Below are 6,696 nucleotides of genomic sequence, written 5' to 3' on the forward strand. Positions count from 1 at the left end.
TTGTTTTCTATTCCATGGCAGTGAATATACTTGCCATGGCAGGCTCTAATTTTATTGGTCATGATAACCTCTTTATAGACACCAAAATTGAACTGTTATCCACCTTAACTGGGGCAGAGAGGAAATGAGCTTTGGTCACTTAAACGAAACACCACGTCTATTGGTTTCCTGTATGCATGAGACAGGGTTAAATTGATTCACCATAGGCAATCACTTCAGCAAAACCTTTAGGAAGTCACTTCAAACTCAAATGGGTCAATAGGATGTTTAATACATCTCCACCTCTGCCATTGACATGAATACATGTGGGAGTATATACACATGCACAATTCAAATGGAATTTCAGCTCATCCACTAATTGTTCCTTTAAAAACCTGGGCGGGATGCAGTGGCTCACACATGTAACCCCAGCACTTTGGGAGGCCAAGGAGGGTGGGTCATCTGAGGTCAGAAGTTTGAGACCAGCCTGGCCAACATGGAGAAACCCCATCTTTACCAAAAATACAAAAGAAAAAAAAAAAAAAAAATTAGCCGGGCATGGTGGCAGATGCCTGTAATCCCAGCTACTCGGGAGGCTGAGGCAGGAGAATCGCTTGAACCCAGGCGGCTGAGGGTGCAGTGAGCCAAGATCGTGCCATTGCACTCCAGCCTGAGACAGAGCAAGACTCCGTCTCCAAGAAAAAAAAAAAAAAACCTGGCTGAAAGTGACAAGTGGTAAACATGTTACCCTGACAAAACAGAGCTTGGTATTTCAATTGCCAACCAGGTTTAAATATCAAAAAACTTTGAAATAGTAAATAAAATGAGCTCAATGAACAACAATATATCTAAAACTATGATAGACTAGGATGTTTCAAAAAATTAAAACATGATTATGGTAAATAATAAATGTGTTCTATAGAAAGAAATGTTTTATTAAGAAAATCAATAGTTATGATTAAATGTGATAGCGTAAGCCAATGTAGAAATGCAAATTCCTATGCATCACTCATTTTACCCACTGCCTGAAGAAAAATGATTTATAAGCAGCATTTGTTTACATCCTCTCTTCCTACAGCTTTTTTAAAAACTCCAGGCACTTTTGTATAGGTGTATGAATAACTGGCTTGACTCCTAATTCATCACATGTCCTCTATTCTATTATTTTCAACATACTCATTGCTTTGAGATCTCTAAAGATAGATAGTACAAACCCCACCTAAAATTAGGTATGTGAGTTTAACTACACTTTTGTAATTTTTGTGGGGAATCCATAGTCTCTCTCTTTTTTTTTTTTTCTTTTTAGACAGGGTCTCACTCTGTCACCCAGGCTGGAGTGCAGGCACAATCTTGGCTCACTGCAGCCTTCACCTCGTAGGCTCAAGCGATCCTTTTACCTCAGCCTCCCAAATAGCTGGCACTACAGGCATGCAGTGTGTGACCACACCCAGCTAATTTTTGTATTTTCTGTAGAGATGGGATCTCACTATGTTGCCCAGGCTGGTCTTGAACTCCTGAGCTTAAGCAATCCGCTTGCCTCAGCCTCCCAAAGTGCCGGGATTATAGCTGTGAACCACCACACCTGGCTAATTTTTGTATTTTTTGTAGAGAAGGGGGTCTCATTCTGTTGCCCAGGCTGGTCTTGAACTCTTGGAGGCCTCAGCCTCCCAAAGTGCTGGGATTACAGGTGTGAACTACCACACCCGGCCATGAATCCATATTCTTTTTTTTTTTTTTTTTGAGACGGAGTCTCGCTCTGTCGCCCAGGCTGGAGTGCAGTGGCGCGATGTGGGCTCACTGCAAGCTCCGCCTCCTGGGTTCACGCCATTCTCCTGCCTCAGCCTCCCGAGTAGCTGGGACTACAGGTGCCCACCACTACGCCCGGCTAATTTTTTCTTTTTTAGTAGAGATGGGGTTTCACCGTGTTAGCCAAGATGGTCTCGATCTCCTGACCTCGTGATCCGCCCGCCTCAGACTCCCAAAGTGCTGGGATTACAAGTGTGAGCCACCGCGCCCAGCCCATGAATCCATATTCTTAATATGAACTATAAGGCAGTGCTCTCAGATCTGGGCCAGATCTCAAATAGCCCTCATTAAGTCAGTACAGTACCTTCATCCTACAGATCAATATGGGACTTCCAAACTTTTCTCCCACTCTCTTGAGCTGTCTTCATTTTTTTTATTGCCCTTGGTAATCATTTAAAAACTTAACATATCTAATGTATATTGGGGAAACCCAATATGCTGTAACTCAATTATTAATATTTAGATACTACTACAGGAATTAATATTTAAATATTGTTAGAGTTACATTGGCATCTTCAAACATAAAATACCAGAACTAGGCCAGGCAGAGTGGCTCATGCCTGTAATCCCAACACTTTGGGAGGCCAAGGTGGGTGGATCACTTGAGGTCAGGAGTTTCAGACCAGCCTGTCCCTACTAAAAAAAAAAAAAAAAAAAAAAAAAAAAAAAATACAAAAAATTAGCCAGGTGTGGTGGTGGGTGCCTGTAATCCCAGCTACTTGGGAGGCTGAGGCAGGAGAACCTGGGAGGTGGAGGTTGCAGTGAGCCGAGATCACACCACTGAACTCCAGCCTGGGTGACAGAGCCAGACTCTGTCTCAAAAAATAAAAAATAAAATAAAATAAAATACCAAAACTACAGTCTAACAATTAATGAATGTGTGGAGTCAATAAGAAGAAATTTAGCCAAACTTATCATTTATGTGCCTAAGCAATATACAATATAAAAGACATAGTCCCTTACACAAGGGACTCAGAGAAAGTCACTTAGGATACATATAACATAAACCATCAAATGTTAATGCTTAGAAAGCTTGAAGACATAACAGCCTTAGGAAGGCTAAAGATATAACAATTATCTAAATAATTGAAGGTTGTGGCCGGGCACAGTGGCTCATACCTGTAATCTCTCTCCCACTTTCATATGCTATTCTCAAAGGTAAAAGAAACCATTATAACAATGATGGTTGAACCAAGGCTCAGTTGAACATTTTTTTTCTGAAAGTGAGTTAGCTTGAAGATTCTAAGTACAGTAGAATTTGTAAGCAGTGTACACATGAGAAAAGTGCATTTAGTTTAGGCTTTATATTCCATGTTTTTGTCTGTTGAGACGGGGTCTCCCTTTGTTGAGCAGGTTAGAGTGCAGTGATGTTATCATGACTCACTGCAGCCTCAACCACCTGGACTCAAGCAATTCTACCACCTCAGCCTACAAAGTAGCCGGGACCACAGATGTGAGCCACCATGCCCAGTTAATTTTTTGATTATTTGTAGAGATGAGGTCTATGTTGCCCAGGCTGGTCTCAAACTCCTGAGTTCAAGCGATCCTCCCGCCTCAGCCTCCAAAAGTGCTGGGAGTACAGGTGTGAGTCACTGCACGCAGGCAAAATTCTACTTTTTTTAGAATCTCATGGGAGAGATGAGGGGGAAAAATAATAAGCATTTGACATCTTTTAAATAAGTCTTTGAGCTCTCTTTATAATTTTCTCTTGAGTATTTGCTCTTCCTTTGTAAAACTATGGAAACACAAAATACATATGATGCTCACAATGCTCTAGCATTCAAAAATTCCAGAGTAGTTTTAATCATTATCTGGTCAGGAGTAACACTAGCATTAATAATTTGAATAATGCATCAAAAGAAAAAAAAAAGCTGTGAGCAGTGGCTCATGCCTATAATCCCAACACTTTGGGAGGCTGAGGTGGGTGGATCACCTGAGGTCAGGAGTTCGAGACCAGCCTGACCAACATGAAAAAACCTCATCTCTACTAAAAATACAAAATTAGCCTGGCATGGTGGCACATGCCTGTAATCCCAGCTACTCAGGAGGCTGAGGCAGAAGGATCACTTGAACCTGGGAGGCAGAGGTTGCGGCGAGCCAAGATCGCACCATTGCACTCCAGCCTGGGCAAAAAGAACGAAACTCCATCTCAAAAAAAAAAAAAGCAGACTAACTTTGTGAAGAAGGGTACAAAATTAAAACCTTGGTTTTGACTGGGCATGGTGGCTCACACCTTTAACCCCAGCAGTTTCGGAGGTTGAGGCGGGAGGATCGCTTGAGCCCAGGGGTTCAAGACCAGCTTGTGACAGAGCAAAACCGCATATCTAAAAAAGAATTTAAAATTAGCTGAGTGTGGTGGCGCATGCCTTAGTCCCAGCTACTCAGGAGGCTGAGGCAGGAGGATCACTTGAGCAAGGGAGGTTGAGGCTGCAGTGAGCTGAGATCACACCACTGCACTCTGGCCTGGGCAATAGAGTAAGACACTGCCTCAAAATCAATCAATCAATCAATCTTAGTTTAACTATCTTCTTAATGGGTAGATTTTACTTTTTAATTCAGTTTCAATGAAAAGAAGGGGTCTATACTTCCCTTCTGTTTAGAAAAGCTAAGTGGCCATGCTACATTTTGAAAATGCTTCGAAAAGGAAACATTATGTATAAATTTGCCTAATGAAAGTGAGACATCATCAAATATATACTTGCAAAAATTTTTTTTTTTGAGACGGAGTCCCACTCTGTGGCCCAGGCTGGAGTGCAGTGGCATGATCTCGGCTCACTACAACCTCCACCTCCCAGGTTCAAGTAATTCTCCTGCCTCAGCCTCCTGAGTAATTGGGACTACAGGCATGTACCACCCTGCCCGGCTAATTTTTGCATTTTTATTATTTATTTATTTTATTTATTTATTTTTTGAGATAGAGTCTCACTCTGTCACCCAGCCTGGAGTGCAGTGGCGTGATCTGGGCTCACTGCAACCTCTGCCTCCCGGGTTCAAGTGATTCTCCTGCCTCAGCCTCCCAAGTAGCTGGGATTATAGGTGCCCGCCATCACACCTGGCTAATTTTTGTATTTTTAGTAGAGATGGGGTTTCGTCATGTTGACCAGACTGGTCTTGAACCCCTGACCTCAGGTGATCTGCCCGCCTTGGCCTCCCAAAGTGCTAGGATTACAGGCGTGAGCCACCATGCCCAGTCTTTTTTTGCACTTTTAGTAGAGTCAGGGTTTCACCATGTTGGCCAGGCTGGTCTCGAACTCCTGACCTCATGTGATTCACCTGCCTCGGCCTCCCAAAGTGCTGGGATTATAGGCGTGAGCCACTGCTCCCAGACTGAAGTTGAATGTAGGCATGTAATTGTTTCTAAAAAATTTGAATCTTGGCCGGCTGCAGTGACTCACACCTGTAATCCCAGCATTTTGGGAGGCCGAGGCGGGCAGATCACAAGGTCAGGAGATCAAGACCATCCTAGCTAACAGGGTGAAACCCCATCTCTACTAAAAATACAAAAACAATTAGCAGGGCATGGTGGCAGGCACCTGTAGTCCCAGCTACTAGGGAGGCTGAGGCAGGAGAATGGTGTGAACCCGGGAGGTGGAGCTTGCAGTGAGCCAAGATTGCGCCACTGCACTCCAGCCTGGGCAACAGAGTGAGACTGTCTCAAAAAAAAAAAAAAAAAAAAAAAAATTCCCAGCACTTTGGGAGGCCCAGTCAGGCGGATCACCTGAGGTCAGGAGTTGGGAGTTGGAGACCAACCTGGTCAACATGGTGAAACCCTGCCTCTACTAAAAATGTAAAAAATTAGCCGGGCGTGGTGGCGAGCACCTGTAGTCTCAGCTACTCCGGAGTCTGAGTTAGGAGAATCGCTTGAACCTGGGAGGCAGAAGTTGTTGTGAGCCAAGGTCAAGCCACTGCACTCTGGCCTGGGTGACAGAGCGAGACTCCATCTAAAAAAGAAAAGAAAAGAAAAATAGCAAATGAAGTGTCAGACCCATTAAAACTTGACTTTAAGATATTTTGTTTAAACCACTTCTTAAAAATAAACCTAATTATCAAATAAGTACTTGGGATTTTAGAAACTCAGCTCCCAATTCAATAACATACTGTTTAATAATATCCACCTCTAAAAGACAAAGCAAAAAATATAATCTACAATCATTCGGACTCAAACAGTTTGGAAGGTGTTAAAATCAGGTCAATGCTCTGATTTGTATTTGGAAAGAATAAAATAGGACATAATTTTAGGAAGCACACAAATGGATAGTGTATTGTAAAAATAAGTATGCATTTATTACAAACGTATTTCAGAAAAATATGCCTACTAAAATATGATTACTTTTGATAACAGGCTGCTGCAAAAAGGGTGATGAGGAATATTATACTCACTTCTTCAATTATACCTCTGGTTATGTTGAAAAATGTCATAGTAGCTCTTAGGAGTTTTGCCATGCCTATGGGTTTATGGCATGATTTGCCTTTCATGTTATATTGACTTCCAACTTTAAACTTATATTTTATGATAGTGAATCAAATGCAAATCCTAGGAAAATTTCTTTTAAGAGATGGGATCTGGTTCCACTGTGCATGCCACCATGCCAGGCTAATTTTTTATTATTGTTCATATATAAATATATATTTTTTTCTTTTCTTTCTTTTTTTTTTTTTAAGACATTGTCTCACTCTGTTGTTCAGGCTGGAGTGCAGTGGCACAATCTCGGCTCACTGCAACCTCCACCTCCCAGGTTCAAGCGATTCTCCTGCCTCAGCCTCCTGAGTAGCTGGGATTACAGGCATGTGCCACCATGCCTGGCTCATTTTTTCATTTTTAGTAGTGACAGTTTCACCATGCTGGCCAGGCTGGTCTTGAACTCCTATCTCAGGTGATCCACCTGCCTTGGCCTTCCAAAGTGCTGGGAT

At 42.4% G+C, this 6,696-nt stretch overlaps 1 protein-coding gene across 11 annotated transcripts in view; it reads right to left on the reverse strand.

The window, feature by feature from the left end:
* CSNK1G1 (casein kinase 1 gamma 1) overlaps positions 1–6,696 on the reverse strand; it is a 206,809-nt gene that overhangs the window by 188,489 nt on the left and 11,624 nt on the right. The window lies entirely within an intron of this gene.

The sequence above is a fragment of the Pan troglodytes genome, chromosome 16, assembly GCF_028858775.2.
Source record: "Pan troglodytes isolate AG18354 chromosome 16, NHGRI_mPanTro3-v2.0_pri, whole genome shotgun sequence".
Classification (NCBI taxonomy): domain Eukaryota; kingdom Metazoa; phylum Chordata; class Mammalia; order Primates; family Hominidae; genus Pan; species Pan troglodytes.